This window comes from Lipotes vexillifer, unplaced genomic scaffold, assembly GCF_000442215.2.
Source record: "Lipotes vexillifer unplaced genomic scaffold, Lipotes_vexillifer_v1.1 scaffold274, whole genome shotgun sequence".
NCBI lineage: Eukaryota > Metazoa > Chordata > Mammalia > Artiodactyla > Lipotidae > Lipotes > Lipotes vexillifer.
In genome coordinates, this window is record NW_006777033.1 from 929,744 (window position 1) to 955,740 (window position 25,997).

Below are 25,997 nucleotides of genomic sequence, written 5' to 3' on the forward strand. Positions count from 1 at the left end.
CTCCTGTCTCTAAAGTTTACATTTTAATTGGTCAAAGTCAGCCTAGTGCACACTTCCAGGCAGGCTGACTCGTGAATTGTCTCTGATGAAACATTTCTTTAGGCACCTGGAACAATGCAGAGTACACAGGCCGCCCTCGATAAAAATTATTGGAAAACTGAATAAATGTGACTCAAACATGGAGAAGCAGTGGAAATAAGATTGCCAGACACTGTAGGTGGATTGGGCAGGCAGTCCCACACCCTTGCTATGCTGGTGCTTTCTGTGTGCGTTCATGCTCTGCTGTGAATGGTTAGCAATTTTTACACGTTGGGCAAACAATTTCTTACCCCACCTTGCAGGATCCTTGAAGTCATGTCCGTATTCAGGTCTCCCCCCATTTCTGCCCACACCCAGCAAGCCTGAGAGGAGAGCTGGCACCCCTCTGCATGCCAGGCTTGGTTCTGTCCCCTGCCCAGCTGTTAGCCACCCATCTTGAGTCTCTCCATGGTTCTGTGATGGGGGCTGAAAGGAGGAAAGAGTCTAGGGGAAAAAAAGAGAGTGTGGTATAAAATGAGAGGAAGCAAACAGGCCAGGATGGGAGGGCCAAGGGAAGAGAATGTCACCTCTGCCTTTAAAATAAAGCAAAATGAAAGTCTGAATTTTTTATTGTTCTCAGTGGTTCAAAAAACAGGTTTTGTGAGCTACTGTTCTTCCAGAGGTGAGAGGGGCAACTCACAGCAGAAGATTCTTTCTTAGTAAGATGAGTTTGTGTGTCCTTTTTAAACAAATCTAGCCAACACGAGTTAGTAATGTAATCTTGCAGAAAACAACAGCCAGAACAACCATCCATACAAAACCCACCAGCAACATGACATATCTCCATGTGCCCATTCTTCTAGTCCCCTTGCGTGACAGAGCGACCAGCTGCCTGGAGGAGAGGACGCTAGGGAGTAGATAACTTCTTCCCTCATCCCCAAGGACAGCATCACATAGGACAGGGCCAGAGGTGGGGGTCCTTGCTGTATTTTCAGGCTCTGCACTGCTCATCTGGTCCAGCTCTTTGGCAAAGAGAAGGACACCAACCGGGACCTCACAGTCCCTCGACTCAGCACAAAGCTTCCTTAGATTAGTGCCCAAACTAATTTTTATGACATGTCATTCCAGTAAGAGCGCTGCTGCATTTCACAGATGGGCTTCCCCCAGATAGGGACTGTTGATTGGCCGAGTTGGGATCTGGCTGGATTAGGGAAATTTAAGCTGACAGCTGGTCTTTGGCATGAGAGCATAAAGCCTTTGTTGTTGGAGGAAGTGATGGGGGCTGGTCAGACCCCCTGGCCAAATAGGAGTGTTGCTCTTTGCAGAGGCCAGCACTTCCCAAGCTAAAATGACTTTTTAAAAAGAAGGAATGTACAAATACAGTTACACTGTACATGCCCAAATGATCTCAGGCCGTGCCTAAAGGACCAGAGCAGACAAGAGAACAGCCCGGTGGAACATGGCATGGCAACACAGAAACAATTTAGAGAAGCTCACTTCTAGTGGAAATGCCAGAAGTCCTAATCACAAGGAACCTGGCTTCCCTGGAGCAATGAGTCACCTCTATGTCTTTGATAGAAGATTAGTTCGCATTATCAGTAGGTATTGAGCAGGGATTTAAAAGGTTTATTTGCCCAAGGAAAGACCTGGCAGTATTTAGGAATAAAAATACTAATATGAGCACGCGCGCACGCGTGTGTGTGTGTGTGTGTGTGTGTGTGCGCGTGTGTGTGAACATGTGCCAGGCATTGCATTAAGCGCTTAATGTGCATTGATTCACCCTATCCTCACAGCCACCCTATGAGATGGGTACCATTATTATCCTCTTTTTATGGAGGAGGAAATAGGTTTAGAGAGATTAGGTAGCCTGTGGGCTATTCTGAGAGCCTAACCTGCATTAATAACAGTGTTTTCCCAACTACAGGTCAAGATCCATTAAAGATTATAAAATCCATTTAGTGAGTGGCAACTAGGCTTTAGAAAAAACAGAATAGGAAAAAAAAATCAGTGCACTACATATAGTAAAAGTAAGAATTGTTTCTTATCAATTCAGTTATATGTGCGCATGTTGTCGGTTACAACATAAAATGTAGTAGCCTGATATCTACCATCACAGATTAGTTTTGCCTGCTTTTGAACTTTGTGTAAATGAAACGATGTAGCATGTATTCTTTTGAGTCTTTGTGTCTGGCTTTTTTTTTACTCAACATTATTTTTGAGAGAACCATCAATGTGGCTGTAGTTTGCTCATTCTTATTATTGTATCGTATATAATACACATACTCTATGTTGTATGACCACACATAACTTTTTAAACCAGTTTCCTGTGGATAATATTTGGGCTGTTTCCACTTTTTTGCTATTACAGATAGTACTGCTATGAACTTTCTTTTATGTGTCTTTTGGCAGACACACGTACATATCCCCACTGGGTATATACCGAGGAGTGGAATTGCTGGGTCATTGGGTACTTAGAAGTTCAACCTTAGTAGATACCACCAAATGGTTTTTTTCAAAGTAGTTGTACCAATTTAAATGTTTTTCTTGCAGTGAATTATGATCAAAGAAGTTTGAAAAATACTGACTTGTGATTTCTATGGGAAAATGCTTTCTTCAGAGTACAGAAATGTTTATGTATGCATACATCTACCCCCTGATGCTCTTTTCCTTCCTGCTCTGACCCTCCATCTATAAACGTGAGCAAGGCTGAGGAGGTGGGCTGTGCGGGGAGAGACTGCAGTTTCTGAAACAACTTCAGAGCAGAAAAGGAGTGTGCCTGTTGGCTATGAAACAGCCGGTTGCCCAGTAACAGGTCCTACTCTCTACGACTGGAAGGAACCCTCTCAACAGCCCTGTGACACTTCCCCCACTAGACAACCCTTGGCCACCCAGGACACTAGGGAGAACACCGTGGTCCCCTGGCTACTACCTTAGCCTTCTGAAGCCCACCTGGTCCATTAGAGCATCTGCTTCCCTGCAGTCCTCTCCTTCCAGAGGTTAAGACTTCAGGTAGGAGAGACAGCCATCTACAATCCACCTGGAAGGCAGAGTAGTGAGTGAGTTTTTCATGATATTTATTAATAAAATAAGAGAGATAACTGAGCCTGTTGCCCCAGAGAGGACTGTCTTCAGACAGAGGGAGAGACAGAGTAAATATATATAACTCACATGGCCCAGGGAGCTGAGGTCTGGAGACTGCCTCTCTGCCTTTTTCATGCCATCAGTGATGAGCCCATGGAACATCTTTCTCTGTCCAGAACAGTCTCCCACTGGCACAGGGACACTCTGTGACATGCCTTCTGAAGGTCCTGTTCTCACTTCCCTCCCGACAGAAACACCCAGGGTGGGCCTGCCTAACTTCGCCAAGTGCCCACACCAAGAACTGCCCGTAGGGGCAGCCTCTTCTGTGTCCCCTGTCTTATGCATAGTCTTCTCAGCGAGCCCACATCTCTGTGCTTGAGAAGAAGATGCAGGGCCACTGCGTGTGGTGTGGGCTGCTTCTGTCAACCTGAGTCATCCCAGAGCTGGCCTTTATTCTAACATCCACAGAAGCTCCAAATGGATGAGATAGGGCTGATTCTTCCACTTCTTCCAGAGACCACACGCCAATCCCCTTCTCCACTACATTTCTGCACTTAGAAGTTGTCTCCAATCACAGAGAGTAGTAATAATACTGCAGGGCAGGGCACATCACTGATAAAACAAGAATATTTAGAAAGTTGACTTAAGAACAGTAGACCCTGGCCACATGTGGCATCAAGCACTTGAAACATGCCTAGTCCAAACTGAGATGTACTGTAAGTGTAAAATACATAGTGGAGTCAAAGAGTTAATTTAAAAAGGTCACATATCTCGTTAATGATTTTTATGTTGTTAACATGTTGAAATACTAATATCTGGGATACATGGAACTAAAGAAAATATATGATTAAAATTAATTTCATCTGTTTTGGTTTACTTTGCTAAATGTGGCTATGGATCATTTCAAATTCCTTATGTGCCTCATATTATATTCATTTTCAATAATGCTGCTCTAAAGTCAGGGTTCAAGCTGATTGCTTAACTTCTTTGTGTCTCAGTTCCCTCCTCTGTAAAATAGGAATATTCATGTACCTCTCTGATATTGTTGTTAGGAATTAATGCATTCGTATACATAAAGTGTGGAAAACAGTGCCTAGCGTGAAATAAATATTCCCTCGATGTTAGTGTTACTCTTCTTAACTCCATCCCTAGTCCTCTCTGAGGCAAGAACTTGGCAGCTTCAGTAGCTCTTCTACTCTTGTCTCCAGGGAAGCCCAGTGTAGCCAGCTTCACTCAACACAGATGGAATCAGTCATCTGCCCTCCTGAGATGCTTACAAGATTAGTGATTTTACGTCTGGGAATGCCTGTCCTTTGGTATAGATGCCATACACAGACAGGGTTCATGCTGCCCTTTATGATGAGCTAGATCCTGACCCATACTCTTTTGATGAAAGCAGATTGTGTCCTCGTCCCCCAGCTCAGAGAATGCTGGGAAGAAGGTTCCCTGTGGTGCCAACTGGGTCACAGATGAATAGCTGCTGTGGAAATACACCCCCATTTCTAGTTAAGATGATTACTACCAATGTTTTTCATTTATAAGAATACAGAGGTCTTTAAAAAAAAAGCCATAATTAAATTTGGAAATAGATATACACATTAAGAAAGAAATTGGAATCCATCTGGAACCTAAGAATATTTAATCTAAATCTTGAGCTTACATATAATAGTCCGTTATGGATTTTCAGTCCCTGAACTGTATGTAAGACCCTTGCTTTGGGCTACAATGGTGCCTGTTGTTCTCAACTCATTGAAAAACAAGTTCTGATCTTTTCCTTTTAAAGTATTCTGTTTCCAAATGCTTGTCTTGTTTAAAAAGAGAGAGAGAGAAAGAAAAAAAAAAAAAGCACATCCTGGTGCCATGAATTGGAGGCTGCATTTTTTCCAGTTAATGGCACATTATTTACTTTCTAGATGTGTAAATGAGTCATGAGTCCCTGGGGGGGAGAGATAGTATTGAAGAGCAAACAAATTCCATGGATGAGATCCATAGAATTTTAAAAAATGATTATAAACTCATGCTTTCAGCTAATAATAGTAAGGGTTTTGTTGAAGGATAAGACCGCTGAATTGAATTACACAACTGGGAAAAGAGAAATACATTTCCATAATTCACTTTGAATTACTGAGGTTTTATTTCTATGTTCTGTTGTTCTGGTTTTGAAAAAAATCAAATTATAAGGAGAATGAGTCTGTAAAGAAGGCAAAGTTCTTTTCTGTGAGATTTATAAAGCCGGGCTGTTGTTTTTTTTCTTCCACTCTGGGCATCACAAATTGCTTCTGTGATCCTGATAAAATATCTCCAGAGACTTATTAGCAACAGGCATGGCTAATTAACAGGGCCAGGGAATGTGGCGCCTTCCCTGGGTTCCTGAGCCCTTTAATCCAGAGCAGGACCCACACTGTGCGTCCCCTAGGCCATTACGTACTTAACCAGAGGTCCAGTTACTTTAGATCTGGGCCAAAAGGCAAAGCCAGATGAGGAACATTGAATTGGACACTGTTCTTGAAACTTTAAAAATTAAAATGTCCATGACAACTCAAAAAGTTGTGTCATTTATGCAGAATTTCAAAGGAGACAGATGAAGGAAGACCTAAGGGAAACCGAGACAGATTTGAGGCATGACTTAATTGGAGGCAGAGAGGGTTGAAGAAATAACCTGTTCGGGTCCCATCCAAATTTACAGCTTTACCACGACCAGTGTATTACCATTATCTTTACTGATTCTGTGGTATCACGTAAATTTAACTTCATCACCCTAGACTCAGATATTTTGCCTCTACAAGAAATGTAATAATGAGTTAGTACATATGAATCCTGGGTCATGTAATGTTAAAGTTATATGTGACATGTAATATTAAACTGTAAATGGAAACTACAGAAGCATCGTTTCTGCTTGGGTGGTTTTTGAAAATCAGAATGTCATTGTTTCAGTAAAGTATTAAAGAAACAATTTACGATATCTCCATTGACAAAATAGAGAATCATACCACTGTTGGATTCTTATGCCTGATGGAACAAGCTACGCACAGGGACTGACATAATTTTGGGGTAATCCCTGGGGTGCAGGCCCCATTCTATTTAGTACTTGCTCATCTCTGCCCACCCCAGTGCAGAAGGCATGCTTATCACATTTAAGCTGGCACAAAACTGGGAGAGATGATAACTAAGCCAAATAACAAAATCAAGTTTGCTTTTGTTTTTGTTTTTTGAGGGGAGGGGGAATTGCAAAACCACCTTTAACAAGTATAAATGTGAAGATATTTAGAAAGCCACCTTCACTTGTTGAGGGCAAACCTGTTTTGGTTGAGGACATGCCCAATAGTCATGATGCAGCTGAATTAATAATACGAATAAAATTCTAGTGGCGTGACGGGACTCTTACGTATTTTGTACATCTGGAGTGTAATTTTCCTTTTTGGGCACCAGACATTGTAAGACACAAACTGAGGTATGGTCAAAAGAAAATGATTGGAATGATATTATATAAGGAACAGAAAGAAGCAGAAAAGAAAGGAGTTCTGGGTTGGCGTGAGAGTTGTCTTCAAACATTCCAAAGGGCATTAAGTTGCAGAGACTATACATACTAAGTCCTATTTGGGAGTGATGTGTGCTTTATAAAAGCAAAGTATTAACAGGAACACAGCAGGTTCCTAAACACATCTTTTGCATTTCCTTTACTACTGTACTAGCCTTCTAGGTAGCCACATCTGTCCCCAGGGATTGTAAGCCTCCGAAAGGCAGGGGCCTCCTCTTTGATATCTCTGCACATCTCATCTACTCTCACTGGGATGCTTTAAGGCCTGCAGAGGCTCTTATCATATTAAGCATTTTGATACATCTCCCATTAACTATAATTTTTGAAAGCAATTGAGATAGTTTTTAAAATGAAATAAATTTGCTTTTGAAATTATTTGGCTGTGAAAAATTAATTTTGTTCACAAGCAGAATACTTGGGAATCTTTGAAAAGTGAGAAAAATCTACCTATAAATTGCTTCTAAATGTAATGAGATTTTTTAATGTCTGCAATTAGTGAAGTTGATACGTTGCTGGTTGACTGTTGATTTAATTAACCATTTACTAGTTTTGTGCTTACACAGGATTGTAATATATATGTATGTATATAATTGCTACATTATATTATAATATAAATATATCAGGTCTAGTATTTTCATAAACCTTTTCAAACTCATAGGTCCCAGGCACAGTACTCCTGGTGACAAGTGGGAAAAAGAGCACTGTCTACCTCTGTGTCTGTTACATACTAAGCACTCAGTAAGTATTTGCTGAATTAGTTAAAATATGCTCATTTATCAAACAGTAAACAAAAATGTCTAGTTCATTTTGCTGCTCTGAGCTTGAAAAGCAGAGAGAGAATTGGAGGGGAGGGCAGCAGCTGTTCTTGAACTTCCGGTGGACCCTGCTTGCCAAGAAAAGATACATTCTAATTTGGTTGTTAATTGCAGGTGTGATTTTCCCCAGTCCTGTGCCAGGGACATTACATGTTAATAGCAGGAAGTGTACTGTGATCAGAGGAGCAAATGCGCATTTGGTTCAGAAGTTGAGTCACTGCTCTTTCAAAAAGGGAGGATTCTAAATATACTGAAAGGGGGAGCTAGTTGCTGGATACGGGGAAGGGTGGGTGTCTTTTTGCAGGTCTGTTTGAAAAAAAGGCAACAGATTAAGCAGTGGATGAAAATATAAGTGAAAGACTTGCCCACCAAGTTAAAAAGCAAAAAAGGAGTGAACTAAAATAAAAATAGCTCCAACCCAGAGATCAAGAGGACTATTTTGTCTAAGGAAAGAATAGAAGTGGTCCGCTTACACTCCGCCCAGCCACTAGCTTCAAGTGCATCTTTGTGCGATAGCCGAGGGCCTGAAAGACTTCATTATTAAGAAGTTAATGCTTGACAGCGGCAGACTCCACCACAGCAGAATTGCCCGCCTTCAAAAGAGTCTCCTATGAGTCTTGGGATAATTACTCAAATCTCCAAATTATCCTTCAGGGAACAAAATGAAACATGCAGAATCAAAAGCAGATTTGTAGCTGAGATTATGAAAAGGGAGTGAGTTCTTTTCCATTTTAAAAAATGATTATTTCTATTGTAGGAACCACAGAGAGGAAAGGGAAAAAAAACAAAAATCAAAAAAAAAACCCCCCCAAAAAGCCTACCCTTAGACCAAGCAGGCAGTAAATGGCTAGCAGCTGTACAGCCCAAGGGAAAAACCAAATCAACTCATACAAATACTATCAAGGCAGTTTTCTCTAAATTTCCAAATAAGTCACCCCCATCAAATTGCTTGAGAAGAATGGGGGTGCTGAAATGGAGGTACCCCAAGTCTTGTTGCAGAAGACTCTTTTCACTAGGCACCATTTTCTAAAATAGTTGAAGGTGCCCAATCAAGCCACCTACTATCTACTGAAAATAAAATAACTACTTACAAAGCATTTCTCCCTCCATATAGACACACATTTATTTCCTAACCCTAGCTCCCATTTTAGGAAGTAAATTCATTTTAAAAAATGTTTTTGTCAAGAATCGCCACCACCATCAAAACCTTTTTATTTTCCCTCCTTTTTTTCCCCATTAGTAATGGCTGTCAGAGGCTCCCAGAACTTTTTAATGAAAGTATTTCTCAAACAGAGGTAGGTCCTTGAGCAAGTTCTTGAAGGGTGAGGGAGGCCCACAAATTATAAGAAAAATTAAAAATTTTTAATTTGACGTTTTTCTTACAATGATGATCTTAAATTTTTTAGCAATTAGAAGGACAAAACTTCTTTCTGCAGTGGTAATTCACAACTGCAAGGCAGTTTCATAGAGGAAGGCTTCAGTTGTTTAAGTCAGTGTTTCTCAAACAAGGGTCTGTGGATTTATTCTCAGGAGTAGGAGAAAAGTTTTATTTCTTTAAAAAAAGAACCTTGTAGTTCAAACTTTGAAAAAGTTAGCTACAGGGACGTTCATACCTGTTTCACAGCCAGCTGACCTTCAGTCTCACCAGCAACACATCTGCTACTCCTGAAGTGTGTTAATCGGGTTAATTGCAAGGACTTCAGGTATTATGTAAAAATTCTTATTAAAATCAGACCAATAGGTGTCTGCTCAGTCCTGGGTTGAAGGAGCTATAAATAAATTGGCAGCATGATGCCTGGCACAGAATATTAATGCTAATATCATATTTAGTTTTATTTTTGGATATCTTTATCTCCCAATCTTACCTTCTCCCCTCCGAAACAGAACTGGATCCTGTATATTTACAGTAGCTGAGAGAATCTGAGAGATGCAGTGAGGAAGTGTACAAAGTTTGCCAGATGCTAAAAACAATATTGAACTATCAATTTCTCTAAGCTAACTGGGGCCAACTACTAATGAACTAACTTACAGGTTTTTTTCCTTTGAAAAAATAAATTGTAGTGAAATACGTATAACATAAAATTTACCATTTTAACGATTTTTGTTATATGACAAAGTGACATTAAGTACATTTGCATTGTTGTGCAACTGTCACCACCATTTATCTCCAGAACTTTTTTCATCTTCCCAAACTAAAACTCCATCCCCATTAAATAATAATTCCCATTTCCCTCTGGCCCAATCCCTGGCAACCACCATTCTACTTTCTGTCTCTATGAATCTGACTACTCCATCACAGTCTTTTTTGAATGATGCCCTGATTCTTAAATCAAGATGAACCAGGAAAATTTTATGGTTCTTTCCCATGATCTTCTACAGACATGGGAGTTGCCTAACCCCCGGTTCTTGGGCAACAGTCCATTAACACGTCTGAAATGTTTCCCCACCATTGCCTCCTGAATTCTTACGTTGGTCCAGCCAGAAGGACCGATCTGTTTGCAAGGTTGCACTGCCTCTAAATGACCCACAAAGGAAGTGCATTGTCCGCCAAGACAAAAATGGAGCTGCTTTTCCTCCAGCTTGCAGCAGCTATTTACAATTGTTCTGCCCTAGAAGCCCTGGTTATGTCGGGTTGCCATTTGATATGGGTGGATTAGAGATCCCAGTTGCCTTTACTTAAAGCCTAAGTTTCAAAGGATTCCTCTTGGCCCATGCAAAGCTGAGAACTGATAAGAATGGTACTACCATGTTCTTTGTTTTGGAAATGGGCTATCGGATGGAGTGCTGTTTGCTGACTGACAGGCAGAGAGCTTCTGAAACGGCAGCAGGGATGGCATGAATTATTCTTTGCCAATGATTATTGAAGGTCATCCTGTTCTATGCTAAAATCTGACTCAACGAGACTGGATGACATAATCCTCCTTCATAGTCAAGATACACTAGATGCAAACCGAAAGGTGAAAAGCTCATATTACGGTCAGTGAAAAACAGAGACACAATTTTCTTATACTTAATGGACTTTCATTTCTTTTTATAACACCTGGTTAAATGCACACCCCTCCAAAGACCCTCTGCTTAAACTCCCCTCTCCTCACATTACTTTTCTTCATTTGTTCTTGATTAATAACCAGATGTAGTCAGTGGAGAAAGGTAAATTGATTTCAGGAGAAACAACAGAAAAAGGAAGCTGTAAATGAAGCAGAATCATGCATGTTTCCCTTTCCCTTGTACACTTTATAAATAATATGCCAACCCATAGGGGGAGATGGGGACTCTTAGATAAATAAAGTGACTCATCATAAAGAAAACCTTGTAAACTAAGAAATAAGATCCATTTAGTTATGTAAAGCCTTGGATTAACCATTAGGCATCCATGCAATATATTTTACTTAATCCCAATTTTGCTTTAAGAGCAATAGGCTAGAATCTAAGGACCAAGTTCCTAGCCTAAGCTTGACCACTAACTTGCTTTATTACCTTGATCAAGTCAAAGAACCTCTTTGAGCTTCAGCTTCCCTTTGTATGTAACAGAAAAAATAACATGTCGGGCTTCCCTGGTGGTGCAGTGGTTAAGAATCCGCCTGCCAATGCAGGGGACATGGGTTCGAGCCCTGATCCGGGAAGATCCCACATGCCGCGGAGCAACTAAGCCCATGCGCCACAACTACTGAGTCTGCGCTCTAGAGCCCGCGAGCCACAACTACTGAGCCCACGTGCCACAACTTCTGAAGCCCGCGTGCCTAGAGCCTGTGCTCCGCAACGAGAGAAGCCACCGCAATGAGAAGCCTGTGCACCGTAACCAAGAGTAGCCCCCACTTGCCACAACTAGAGAAAGCCCGTGCGCAGCAAAGAAGACCCAATGCAGACAAAAATAAATAAATAAAATAAATTTAAAAAAATAAAAAATACAAAATAACATGTCTGCCTTGAATTAATGTTACTTCACATATAAGAATTTACTTCTATTTATTCCTTCACATTCTTTATGCTATTGTTGTCATATATTTCCCTCATACTTTATAAACCCCACAATACATTTTTATTATTTTTGCTTTCAAAAACAGTTAATTGTCTTTCAAATAGATCAAGAGAAAAAGCATAATTTATATTTACCCACATAATCATCATTTCTGGCAATTTTCACTCCTTTCTATAGATCTGAGTTTTTACCTGGTATCATTTCCCTTTAGCCTAAACACCTTTATTTAGTATTTTTTAATAGTGCAGGTATGCTGTGACAGATTATCTCAGATTTCATTTATCCAAAAATATCTTCAATTTCACCCTCACATCTAAACGATATACTCACTAGATATAAAATTCTGGGTTGACAGATTTTGTTTTGCTTCTTTCTTTTCAGCACTTTAAAGGTATAATTTCACTGTATTCTGAGTTGTATTATTTTGTAATGAGGCATTAACTGTCATTTGTATTGCTATTACCCTGTACATAATATCTTTTTTTTTCTGAATGTTTTCTCTTTTTCTTTGGTTTCTAGCAATCTGGCTATAACATACCTCGGTATAGTTTCTTTGCATCATCCCATTAGAGAGTTGTTGAATTTCTTGGATTCCATTCTTGGATCTGTGGGTTGGTATTTTTCAAAATTTAAAGACTTTTTAGCCATTCTTTTTTAAACATTTTTATTTTTATATAATTTTAAAGGTCACTTTCCATTTACAGTTGTTACAAAATATTGGCCATATTCCCCTGTGTTGTACAATACATCCTTGAGCCTATCTTACACCCAATAGTTTGTACCTCCCACTCCCCTACCCCTATATTGCCCCTTCCCCTGTCCCCACTGGTAACCACTGGTTTGTTCTCTCTATCTATGAATCTGCTTCTTTTACGTTATACTCACTAGTTTGGTGTACTTTTTAGATTCCACATATAAGCGATGTATTATCATACCATATTTGTCTTTCTCTGTCTGACTTATTTCACTTATCACAGTGCCCTCCAAGTCTATCCATGTTGCTGCAATCAGCCATTATTTCTTCAAATATTTTTTCTGTTCAATTATTTGTCTCCATATTTGCTGGTACTCTAATTACAGTATATTAGATCTCTTGACATTATTCCACAGGTTATTGACATTCTTTTTTCCAACTATTTTCCTCTTTCATTTTTACTTCAAATTATTTCTGTTGACAAGTTTCCAAGTTTATTCTGTCTTGGGCAGTGTCACATTTAGTGTTAATTTCATGCAGTGATCTTTAACTTTCAGAGATGGTAGGTTTTTGACTCTAGAAGTCCATTTTTTTTTAAATTTATTTTTGGCTGTGTTGTGTCTTCATTTCTGTGCATGGGCTTTCTTCTAGTTGTGACGAGTGGGGGCTCCTCTTCATCGTGGTGCACGGGCCTCTCACTGTCGCAGCCTCTCTTGTTGCAGAGCACAAGCTCCAGACGCGCAGGCTCAGTAGTTGTGGCTCATGGGCCCAGTTGCTCCGCGGCATGTGAGATCTTCCCAGACCAGGGCTCGAACCCGTGTCCCCTGCATTGGCAGGCAGATTCTCAACCACTGCGCCACCAGGCAAGCCCTCTAGAAGTCCATTTTGTTCTTTTTTAGAATTTTTATTTCTATTTCTAAAGATTTTCCATCTCTTTACACAATATAATCACCTTTTTTAGTAAATGATTGAATATATTCATAATATTTGTTTTAAAGTCATTGCTTACTCTAATAACTGGGTTATCTGCAAATCTGTTTCTAATGACCGTTTTTCTTAAATACGCGTTATATATATATATTTTTGCTTCTTTCCAAGTAATGTAATTTTCTAATTGATTCTTTTGGCTATTATATTTGAATGTACAGTGGATACCAAAGTATAATTTTGTTTTGTTTATTTCCCGAAGAGTGCAAGAATTTCCTCTCTGATGGTAACCAGGAGTTGGTAATTCAGAGTTCTTCTTGGGTTGTGTTTGCAAAGGTTTAATATTATATTGAGTTCACCTGTGTTTAGCCCAACTTCCCTCATCTCATTGCTATTTGACCTTGTCAGTAGACGAGTTGGATGAGAATTGGCTGAAGTTTCAGATGTTTTTAGTTTGCCTTTGTATTAAACTTTGGCAGAGATCCAGAATGTGCAAAGTTATACAGTTTCCCTCTGCTTATCAATCATTCCCACAACTGCTGTTTTTCTCAGCAAGCCTCATAATGAAGGGAGTGTCAGGAGGAGAATTGTTGGTCCAAGTGCTCTGTCCTTGCATTCGGGACACTTCCAGACTCCAGTCCTTTTAGCCAGACCACACTGTCCTAAAAGACTTGGCCAATGTCCCTCCATCCGTGAAAAGTCTCTCCATCTCTACCCAGATTCTGCCTGGACCCACAACGGGTACATGCCCAAGGTGTGGAAGCTGTCACCACCCCCTGCTTGCCTATGAAAAGCTTATTTCTCTTGGAACTAAGTTCATCACTGCATTCACCTCTCTTCCCCTGCCCTATAGAAAAATTTTCATTTTGTCTGGGTTATTTTGTTGTTACTAATGGGGTGATGGTTTTTTACTATCCTTCCACATCTTTTTTTTTTTTTTTTTTTTTTTGCGATATGTGGGCCTCTCACTGTCGTGGCCTCTGCCGTTGCCGGACGCGCAAGCTCAGCGCCCATGGCTCACGGGCCCAGCCGCTCCGCGGCATGTGGGATCCTCCCGGACCGGGGCACGAACCCATGTCCCCTGCATCGGCAGGCGGACTCTCAACCACTGCGCCACCAGGGAGGCCCTATCCTTCCACATCTTGACCAGAAGCAGAAGTCTCAAAAGAAGTAGCCTGTTACTTAAACTGATTGTTCTGGACTGGCACGTCACTCTGTGATCCAGGTGTCTGAGAGGCACTGGTTTGAGAAGTCTGTCTACTCAGCAGGGAGCTATCTTATCTGTGTACAGATTAGAGTATTACCTCAAGCTTTCTTCTGTCTGATTTGCATCTCTGGCCAAAGCTACCTTTTGTATCTTTCTATATTCTTCCTTCATCAAGCCATTCTCTGATTTTTTTAAAAAAATATTTATCTATTTATTTGGCTGTGACTGGTCTTTGTTGCAGCGTGCGGGATCTTTTACTTGTGGTGTGCAGAATCTTTAGTTGCAGCATGCAGGGTCTTTAGTTGTAGCATGCAGGGTCTTTAGTTGTAGCATACGAACTCTTAGTTGTGGCATGTGAACTCTTAGTTGTGGCATGTAGGATCTAGTTCCCTGACCAGGGATCAAACCTGGGACCCCTACGTTGGGAGTGTAGAGTCTTAGCCACTGGACCACCAGGGAAGTCCTGCCATTCTCTGATTTTTAAAACAAGATGATTTATAGTAAGTATGTAGGTTTCTCTATTTATAAAAGCCTATAGGAAATCTGCAAAGCAGTGTTTCTGCTATATCAGAAACAGATGTCTAGAGACCTTCAAGATGGTGGAAGAGTAAGACATGGAGATCACCTTCCTCCCCACAAATACATCAGAAATACACCTTCATGTGGAACAACTCCCACAGAACACCTACTGAACGCTGGCAGAAGACCTCAGACCTCCCAAAAGGCAAGAAACTCCCCCACGTACCTGGGCAGGCCAAAAGAAAAAAGAATAAACAGAGACAAAAGGATAGGGACAGGACCTGCACCTCTGGGAGGGAGCTGTGAAGGAGGAAAAGTTTCCACACACTAGGAAGCCCCTTCACTGGCAGAGATGGCAGGTGGCGGAGGGGGAAAGCTTCGGAGCCGCGGGGGAGAGCACAGCAACAGGGGTGTGAAGGGCAAAGCGGAGAGATTCCAGCACAGAGGATCGGTGCCAATCGGCACTCACCAGCCTGAGCGGCTTCTCTGCTCACCCGCCGGGACGCGTGGTGGCTGGGAGCTGAGGCTCAGGCTTCGGAGGTCAGATCCCAGGGAGAGGACTGGGGTTGGCTACGTGAACACAGCCTGAAGGGGGCTAGTGCGCCACAGCTAGCCAGCAGGGAGTCCAGGGAAAAGTCTGGAACTGCTGGAGAGTCAAGAGACCTTTGTTTCGCGGTGCGCGAGGAGAGGGGATGCAGAGCACCGCCTAAACGAGCTCCAGAGATGGGTGCGAGCTGTGGCTATCAGCGCGGACCTCAGAGATGGGCATGGCGTGCTAAGTCTGCTGCTGCAGTTACCAAGAAGCCTGTGTGTGAGCACAGGTCACTATCCACACCTCCCCTCCCGGGAGCCTGTGCAGCCCGCCACTGCCAGGTTCCAGTGATCCAGGGACAACTTCCCCTGGAGAACGCACGGCACCAGCACGGCCTCAGGCTGGCGCAACGTCACGCTGGCCTCTGCCGCCACAGGCTCGCCCCGCATCCGTACCCCTCCCTCCCCCCCAGGCTGAGTGAGCCAGAGCCCCCGAATCAGCGGCTCCATTAACCCTGTACTGTCTGAGCAAGGAACAGACACCCTCAGGTGACCTACAAGCAGAGGTGGGGCCAAATCCAAAGCTGAACCCCGGGAGCTGTACGAACAAAGGAGAGAAAGGGAAATCTCTCCCAGCAGCCTCAGGAGCAGCGGATTAAATCTCCACAATCAACTTGATGTACCGTGCATCTCTGGAATACCTGAATAGACAACGAATCATCCCAAATTGAGGTGGTGGACTTTGGAAGCAAAGATATATATTTTTTTTTTCCTTTTTCTCTTTTTGTGAGTGTGTATGTGTATGCGTCCATTTGTGATTTTGTCTATAGCTTTGCTTTTACCATTTGTCCTAGGGTTCTGTCTGTCCGTTTTTTTTTGGTTTTGTTTTTGTTTTTGTATAATTTTTAGCACTTGTTATCATTGGTGGATTTCTTTTTTGGTTTGGTTGCTCTCTTCTTTCTTTTCTTTTAAATTATTTTTAATTTTTAATAATTAAAAGAAATTATTTTAATAATTTTTTTTATTTATGTACTTTTCTTTCTTTCCTTCCTTCTTTCTTTCTTTCTTCCTTCCTTCCTTCCTTCCTTCCTTCCTTCCTTCCTTTCTTTCCTCCCTTTTATTCTGAGGCGTGTGTATGACACAGTCTTGGTGGTGTTGGGTGGGTGTCAGGCCTATGCCTCTGAGGTGGGAGAGCCAAGGTCAGGACATTGGTCCACCAGAGACCTCCAGGCTACAAGTAATATCAGACCACAGAAATCTCCCAGAGATCTCCATCTAAACACCAAGACCCAGCTCCACTCAACGACCAGCAAGCTACAGTGCTGGACACCCTATACCAAACAACTAGCAAGACAGGAACACAACCCCACCTACTAGCAGAAAGGCTGCCTAAAATCATAATAAGGTCACAGACACCCCAAAACACACCACCAGACGCAGACCTGCCCACCAGAAAGGCAAGATCCAGCCTCATCCACCAGAACACAGGCACTAGGGCCCTCCACCAGGAAGCCTACACAACCCAGTAAACCAACCTTAGCCACTGGGGACAGACACCAAAAACAACAGGAATTATGAACATGCAGCCTGTGAAAAGGAGACCCCAAACACAGTAAGATAAGCAAAATGAGAAGACATAAAAACACACAGCAGATGAAGGAGCAAGGTAAAAACCCACCAGACCTAACAAATGAAGAGGAAGTAGGCAGTCTACCTGAAAATGAATTCAGAGTAATGATAGTAAAGATGACCCAAATCTTGGAAATAGAATGGAGAAAATACAAGAAACATTTAACAAGGGCCTAGAAGAACTACAGAGCAAAGAAACAATGATGAATAACACAATAAATGAAGTTAAAAATTCTCTAGAAGGAATCAGTATCAGAATAACTGAGGCAGAAGAAAGGATAAGTGACCTGGAAGATAAAATAGTGGAAATAACTAAGACAGGCAGAATAAAGAAAAAAGAATGAAAAGAATTGAGGACAGTCTCAGAGACCTCTAGGACAACGTGAAACACACCAACATTTAAATTATCGGGGTCTCAAAAGAATACAAAATGAAAGAGAATGAGAAAAAATTTGAAGAGGTTATAGTTGAAAACTTCCCTAATATGGGAAAGGAAATAATCAAGTCCAGGCAGTGCAGAAAGTCCCATACAGGATAAATCCAAGGAGAAACCTGCCAAGACACATATTAATCAAACTATCAAAAATTAAATACAAAGAAAAAATATTAAAAGCAGCAAGGGAAAAGCAATATACAAAGGAATATACAAAGGAATCCCCATAAGGGTAACAGCTGATCTTTCAGCAGAAACTCTGCAAACCAGAAGGGAGTGGCAGGACATATTTAAAATGATGAAAGGGAGAAACCTCCAACCAAGATTACTGTACCCAGCAAGGATCTCATTCAAATTCGATGGAGAAATTAAAACCTTTTCAGACAAGCAAAAGCGAAGAGAATTCAGCAGCACCAAACCAGCTTTACAACAAATGCTAAAGGAACTTCTCTAGGCAGGAAACACAAGAGAAGGAAAAGACCTACAGTAACCCAGAACAATTAAGAAAATGGTAATAGGAACATACATATCAATAATTACCTTAAATCTAAATGGATTAAATGCTTCAATCATAAGACATAGACTGGCTGAATGGATACAAAAGCAAGACCCGTATATATGCTGTCTACAAGAGACCCACTTCTGACCTAGGCACACATACAGACTGAAAGTGAGGGGATGGAAAAAGATATTCCATGAAAATGGAAATCAAAAGGAAATTGGAGTAGCAATTCTCATATCAGACAAAATAGACTTTAAAATAAAGACTATTACAAGAGGAAAAAAAAAGACACTGCATAGTGATCAAAGGATCACTCCAAGAAGAAGTTATAACAATTGTAAATATTTATGCACCGAACATAGGAGCACCTCAATACATAAGGCAACTGCTAAAGGCTATAAAAGAGGAAATCAACAGTAACACAGTAATAGTGGGGGACTTTAACACCTCACTTACACCAATGGACAGATCATCCAAACAGAAAATTAATAAGGAAACACAAGCTTTAAATGACACAATAGACCAGATAGATTTAGTTGATATTTATAGGACATTCCATCCAAAACCAGCAGATTACACTTTCTTCTCAAGTGCTCATGTAACATTCTCCAGGATAGACCATATATTGGTTCACAAATCAAGCCTTGGTAAATGTAAGAAAATTGAAATCATATCAAGTATCTTTTCTGACCACAACTCTATGAGACTAGATATTAGTTACAAGAAAAAATCTGTAAAAAATACAAATACATGGAGGCTAAACAATACACTACTTAATAACCAAGAGATCACTGAAGAAATCAAAGAGGAAATCAAAAAATACCTAGAAACAAATGACAATGAAAACACGACGACCCAAAACCTATGGGACGCAGCAAAAGCAGTTCTAAGGGGAAGTTTATAGCAATGCAATCCTACCTCAAGAAACAAGAAACATCTCAAATAAACAACTTAACCTTACACGTAAAGCAATTAGAGAAAGAAGAACAAAAAAACCCTAAAGTTAGCAGAAGTAAAGAAATCATGAAGATCAAATCAGAAATAAATGAAAAAGAAATGAAGGAGACAATAGCAAAGATCGATAAAACTAAAAGCTGGTTCTTTGAGAAGATAAACAAAATTGATAAACCAGTAGCCAGATTCATCAAGAAAGTAAGGGAGAAGACTCAAATCAATAGAATTAGAGTGCTTCCCTGGTGGCGCAGTGGTTGGGAGTCCGCCTGCCGATGCAGGGGACGCGGGTTCGTGCCCCAGTCCGGGAAAATCCCACGTGCCGCGGAGCAGCTAGGCCCGTGAGCCATGGCTGCTGAGCCTGCGCATCTGGAGCCTGTGCTCCGCAATGGGAGAGGCCACCACAGTGAGAGGCCCACGTACTGCAAAAAACAAACAAACAAACAAAAAAACCTATAGTATCATAATAAAGACCCGTAGCCACAACCTCTCGCTTTAAAAAAAACAAAACAGAATTAGAAATGAAAAAGGAGAAGTAACAACTGACACTGCAGAAATACAAAGGATCATGAGACATTACTACAAGCAACTGTATGCCAGTAAAAATGGACAACCTGGAAAAAATGGACAAATTCTTAGAAAAGCAAAACCTTCCAAAACTGAGCCAGGAAGACATAGAAAATGTAAACAGACCAATCACAAGTAATGAAGTTTAAACTGTGATTAAAAATCGTCCAACAGGGCTTCCCTGGTGGCGCAGTGGTTGAGAGTCCGCCTGCCGATGCAGGGGACGCGGGTTCATGCCCCGGTCCGGGAAAATCCCACATGCCGCGGAGCAGCTAGGCCCGTGAGCCATGGCTGCTGAGCCTGCGCACCCGGAGCCTGTGCTCCGCAACGGGAGAGTCCCCACAGTGAGAGGCCCACGTACAGAAAAATAAATGAATAAAAATAAATAAATAAATAAAAATTGTCCAACAAACAAAAGCCCAGGACCAGATGGCTTCACAGGCGAATTCTATCAAACATTTAGGGAAGAGCTATCCTTCTCAAACTATCCTTCTCAAACTCTTCCAAAATATAGCAGAGGGAGGAATACTCCCAAACTCATTCTATGAGGCCACCATCACCCTGATACCAAAACCAGACAAAGATGTCACAAAGAAAGAAAACTACAGGCCAATATCACTGATGAACATAGACACAAAAATCCTCAACAAATTACTAGCAAACAGAATCCAACAGCACATTAAAAGCATCATACACCATGATCAAATGGGGTTTATCCCAGGAATGCAAGGATTCTTCAATATACACAAATCAATCAACGATTCTTCAGTATACGCAAATCAATCAATGTGATACACCATATTAACAAATAGAAGAAGAAAAACCATATGATCGGGCTTCCCTGGTGGCACAGTGGTTGCGGGTCCACCTGCCAATGCAGGGGACACGGGTTCGTGTCCCGGTCCGGGAAGATCCCACATGCCGCGGAGCGGCTGGACCCGTGAGCCATGGCCGCTGAGCCTGCGCGTCCAGAGCCTGTGCTCCGCAATGGGAGAGGCCCCAACAGTGAGAGGCCCGCATACCACAGAAAAAAAAAAAATAAAACAAAACCATATGATCATCTCAATAGATGCAGAAAAAGCTTTGGACAAAATTCAACACCCATTTATGATTAAAAGCCTCCAGAAAGTAGGCATAGAGGGAACTTTCCTCAACATAATAAAGGCCATATATGACAAACCCACAGCCAACATCATTCTCAATGGAGAAAAACTGAAACCATTTCCATTAAGATCAGGAACAAGACAAGGTTGCCCACTCTCACCACTGTTATTCAACATAGTTTTGGAAGTTTTAGCCACAACAGAGAAGAAAAAGAAACAAAAGGAATCCAAATCGGAAAAGAAGTAAAATGGTCACTGTTTGCAGATGACATGATACTATACATAGAGAATCCTGAAGATGCTACCAGAAAACTACTAGAGCTAATCAATGAATTTGGTAAAGTAGCAGGATACAAAATTAATGCACAGCAATCTCTTGCATTTCTATACACTAATGATGAAATATCTGAAAGAGAAATTAAGGAAACACTCCCACTTACCATTGCAACAAAAAGAATAAAATACCTAGGAATAAACCTACCTAGCGAGACAAAAGACCTGGATGCAGAAAAGTATAAGGCACTGATGAAAGAAATTAAAGATGATACAAACAGATGGAGAGGTATCCCATGTTCTTAGTTGGAAGAATCAACATTGTGAAAATGACTGTACTACTTAAAGCAATCTACAGATTCAATGCAATCCCTATCAAACTACCACTGGCAGTTTTCACAGAACTAGAACAAAAAACTTCACAATTTGTATGGAAACACAAAAGACTCCGAATAGCCAAAGCTATCTTGAGAAAGAAAAATGGAGCTGGAGGAATCAGGCTCCCTGACTTCAGACTATATTACAAAGCTACAGTAATCAAGACAGTATGGTACTGGCACAAAAAGAGAAACAGAGATGAATGTAACAGGAGAGAAAGCCCAGAGATAAACCCACACATATATGGTCACCTTATCTTTGATAAAGGAGGCAAGAATATACAATCAAGAAAAGACAGCCTCTTCAGTAAGTGGTGCTGAGAAAACTGGACAGCTACATATAAAAGAATGAAATTAGAGCACTCCCTGACACCATACACGAAAATAAATTCATAATGGATTAAAGACCTAAATGTAAGGCCAGGCACTGTAAAACTGTTAGAGGAAAACATAGTCAGGACCCTCTATGACATAAATCACAGCAAGATCCTTTTTGACCCACCTCCTAGAGAAATGGAAATAAAAACAAAGATAAAGAAATGGGATGTAATGAAACTTAAAAGATTTTTGCACAGCAAAGGAAACCATAAACAAAACGAAAAGACAACCCTCAGAATGGGAGAAAATATTTGCAAATGAAGCAACTGACAAAGGATTAATCTCCAAAATTTACAAGCAGCTCATGCAGCTCAGTATCAAAAAATACAAACAATCCAATCCAAAAATGGGCAGAAGACCTAAATAGACATTTCTCCAAAGAAGATATACAGATTGCCAACAAAAACATGAAAGAATGCTCAACATGACTAGTCATTAGAGAATTGCAAATCAAAACTACAATGATGGGCTTCCCTGATGGTGCAGTGGTTGAGAGTCCGCCTGCCGATGCAGGGGACACGGGTTCATGCCCCAGTCCGGGAGGATCCCACATGCCACAGAGCGGCTGGGCCCGTGAGCCATGGCCACTGAGCCTGTGCGTCCAGAGCCTGTTGTGGCCGGGAGAGGCCACAACGGTGAGAGGCCCAAGTACCGCAAAAAAAAAAAAAAACTACAATGAGGTATCACCTCACACCAGTCAGAATGGCCATCATCAAAAAATCTACAAACAATAAATGCTGGAGAGAGTGTGGAGAAAAGGGAACCCTCTTGCACTGTTGGTGGGAATGTAAATTGATACAGCCACTATGGAGAACAGTATGGAGGTTCCTTAGAAAACTAAAAATAGAACTACCATATGACCCTGCAGTCCCACACTAATGGGCATGTACCCTGAGAAAACCATTAATTCAAAGAGTCATGTACCACAATGCTCACTGCAGCTCTATTTACAATAGCCAGGACATGGAAGCAACCTAAGTGTCCATCGACAGATGAATGGATAAAGAATATGTGGCACATATATACAATGGAATATTACTCAGCCATAAAAAGAATTGAAATTGAGCTATTGTTGTGAGGTGGATGGACCTAGAGTCTGTCATACAGAGTGAAGTAAGTCAGAAAGAGAAAAACAAATACCACATGCTAACACATATATATGGAATCTAAAAAAAAAGTGGTTATGGAGAATCTAGAGGCAGGAGGGGAATAAAGACACAGACCTACTAGAGAATGGACTTGAGGACACGGGGAGGGGGAAGGGTAAGCTGGGACGAAGTGAGCGAGTGGCATGGACTTATATATACTCCCAAATGTAAAATAGACAGCTGGTGGGAAGCAGCCGCATAGCACAGGGAGATCAGCTTGGTGCTTTGTGACCACCTAGAGGGGTGGGATAGGGAGGGTGGGAGGGAGGGAGATGCAAGAGGGAAGAGATATGGGGATATATGTATATGTATAGCTGATTCACTTTGTTATAAAGCAGAAACTAACACACCATTGTAAAGCAATTATTCTCTAATAAAAATGTTTAAAAAAAAAGAGAAACGGATGTCTATTGCTGTGGTGGAAAAGCAGGTTGACTACCTCCTTCTCAGAGATACTGTACTCTGGGCCTGAAGTCACTCTGAGGGCATCTCAGAAAACCTTTCTAGGCCTCAGTCTCCTAGGTTCTAAAATGAGCGTTTGGATTAAATGATCTCTGACTATCTTCCAGATCTAAACTTCAGACATGGGCAGCTCCAGAGTCTCTTAAATGAGCTTCAGACAACTGAGTCAATAAATTTGACCAAAGTAATACATGCCATTGCCCTTTAAGTGACCTGGTTCTGATTTGTCTGGACCTAAGGCTAGAATTGGGCTGACCTGGTCTTAGACTGGGTAGGTTGTCCCATCCTTATATTACCTTTTTTCACCTCTAGCCCTGTGGATGCAGAATAGGAAGCAGCCTCAGGGTTCTGCCAATAAAAGTTCTTGCCAGACCAGAGTCAAATCAGGAGATATCAGCTGTTCTCTTCTGGTGTAAACCTCTTTGTACCAGAAAACATTAATCTAAATATTCTAACATCCCTTGAAGATTTTAAACTATTGTTTTTGTTTAAATAATCAAAATAATTTTTGACATCATAGTAGCACCACTATAGTACCCCTAAGATATGGTGCAAAAACTTAGGTAAATTCCTTATAAGAAGCTCTTCAGGGAAGCCAGGGAATTAGAGTTGCATACTTAACAGTTCAAGGAATTTGTCCTTGTTGCCAATGGCTGTGCTTTCCAACAGACTTCTCTTTCTCCCATGAATCTTCAGTTCTGCTGGGACTTGATGAAGCTCTTAATAATCAAATAACAATAACTCTTTCGAGGTTACTTAATGAGCTTTAGATTTTAAAAAGCACATGTGCACACCTTATCTCATAGACTGATGACAGTCTTTTTGTGATAGGATACTGGAACTGGCTGTGGATCTGGTCCAAAGTCACATTGCTCATGGAATTCAACCAGGTCAGCAAAATCAAGGTTCTGATTTGTGCTGGAGTGAGTGTCAGTGTCTGAAACAAGCTTTCAGTCAAAATTTGACTGTGGCTTGATTCCTTGCAGAACATGAGATTTTTAGAAATATTCTGAATAAAGAAGAGTCTTCCAAGATCAAATATCTGTGGAAAATGATCCTCCTCCACTCTTAAAGAATCACAATGAATGCTCATATTTATTAATGGCTCTTCAATAAAGAAAATTATTTACCTTTTTTATTTTGTTCAGCCTAAGAGTTCCACAAATTATTTGGTTATAATAAATTTTTTCCTACATTGGAAGCACTGGAATCGTCTGAGATTAAGTGAACCTGGCAAACCCTGAACAGGAAATCATGTGTGGAAGTGATGCCAAGTGTGTTCTTACAAGACTCTATCCCATGTGTGAAGGTATTCCTTGTTCAAGCACAGGAATAGGCTTGGAATAGCAGAGTGGCTGTGTCCGATGGATATATGGTCAAGAGATTCTGAGGCTCTGAAAGCTTGCCCTCATCTCTCTCTGACACAGTTAGCCTTGGTGATATAAGCTTGGGGCTGCATTTTTCTCATACGTATGAATTAATAGAGCCAAAATAAACAGAAATCCAAATGTAAAGGAAAAAGCTCATCAGTCCACTGCTTCTCTGTACCTAAAGCAAAAGTTCTATACGAAATCACTTCTGTAAGTAGCCGTTTCTACCTGGGCTTCCAGGGAATAGGAAACCATTTTGTTAACTGTTGTACTCTGTAATTCAGGAGATGTAATTTATGAGCTGTTCCAGAGGCCAAGAACAGAATTATCCCAGCAGAAAATACAGTGCTTTAAGAGTAATGGAATCCCCACTCTGAAGCAAAAGGAAAAAGCAGATGTTGAGAGTCTTAGAGTCTATTTTTTTTTTTTTTGTACATTTATTTATTTATTTATTTATGGCCGTGTTGGGTCTTCATTGCTGCATGCGGGCTTTCTCTAGTTGCAGTGAGCAGGGGCTACTCTTCATTGCGGTGTGTGGGCTTATCATTGCGGTGGCTTCTCGTTGCAGAGCACGGGTTCTAGGCACACGGGCTTCAGCCGTTGTGGTGCGAGGGCTCAGTAGTTGTGGTGCACGGGCTTAGTTGCCCTGTGGCATGTGGGATCTTCCCGGACCAGGGCTCGAACCCATGTCCCCTGCATTGACAGGCAGATTCTTAAGCATTGCACCACCAGGGAAGTCCCAAGAGTCTTAAGAGTTTGTTAACAAAATATATTAAATGCACACGTACTGAGGTGATGGGTAATATTAAAGTTGGTCTAAGTTGCCTATTGATGTTTTTTTTTTTAATTTTTTTCACATCTTTATTGGAGTATAAATGCTTTACAATGTTGTGTTAGTTTCTACTGTACAACAAAGTGAATCAGCTATACGTATACATATATCCCCACATCCCCTCCCTCTTGAGCCTCCCTCCCACCCTCCCTATCCCACCCCTCTAGGTGATCACAAAGCACCAAGCTGATCTCCCTGTGCTGTGAAGCTGCTTCCCACTAGCTATCTATTTTACATTTGGAAGTATATATATGCCCATGCCACTCTCTCCCTTCATCCCAGCTTCCCTTTCCCCCAACGTCCTCAAGTCCATTCTCTATGGCTGCGTCTTTATTCCTGCCCTGCCACAAGGTTCATCAGTACCACTTTGTAAAATTCTATGTATATGTGTTAGCATACGGTATTTGTTTTTCTCTCTCTTTTCTTTATACAGCAGACTCTTATTAGTCATCAATTTTATACATATCAGTGTATACATGTCAATCGCAATCACCCAATTAATCACAACACCCCCCCACCCCCCCACGGCTTTCCCCCTTTGGTGTCCATACGTTTATTCTCTACATCTGTGTCTCCATTTCTTCCCTGCAAACCAGTTCATCTGTACCGTTTTTCTAGGTTCCACATATATGCGTTAATATACGATAGTTGTTTTTCTATTTG

General features: G+C 41.2%; 1 non-coding gene across 1 annotated transcript; it reads right to left on the bottom strand.

Moving 5' to 3' along the window:
- Positions 1 to 14,645: 14,645 nt before the first annotated feature.
- Positions 14,646 to 14,718, bottom strand: TRNAG-CCC (transfer RNA glycine (anticodon CCC)). Its single transcript has one exon. It is a non-coding gene; the product is annotated as a tRNA-Gly (tRNA).
- Between the last annotated feature and the right edge of the window lie 11,279 nt (positions 14,719 to 25,997).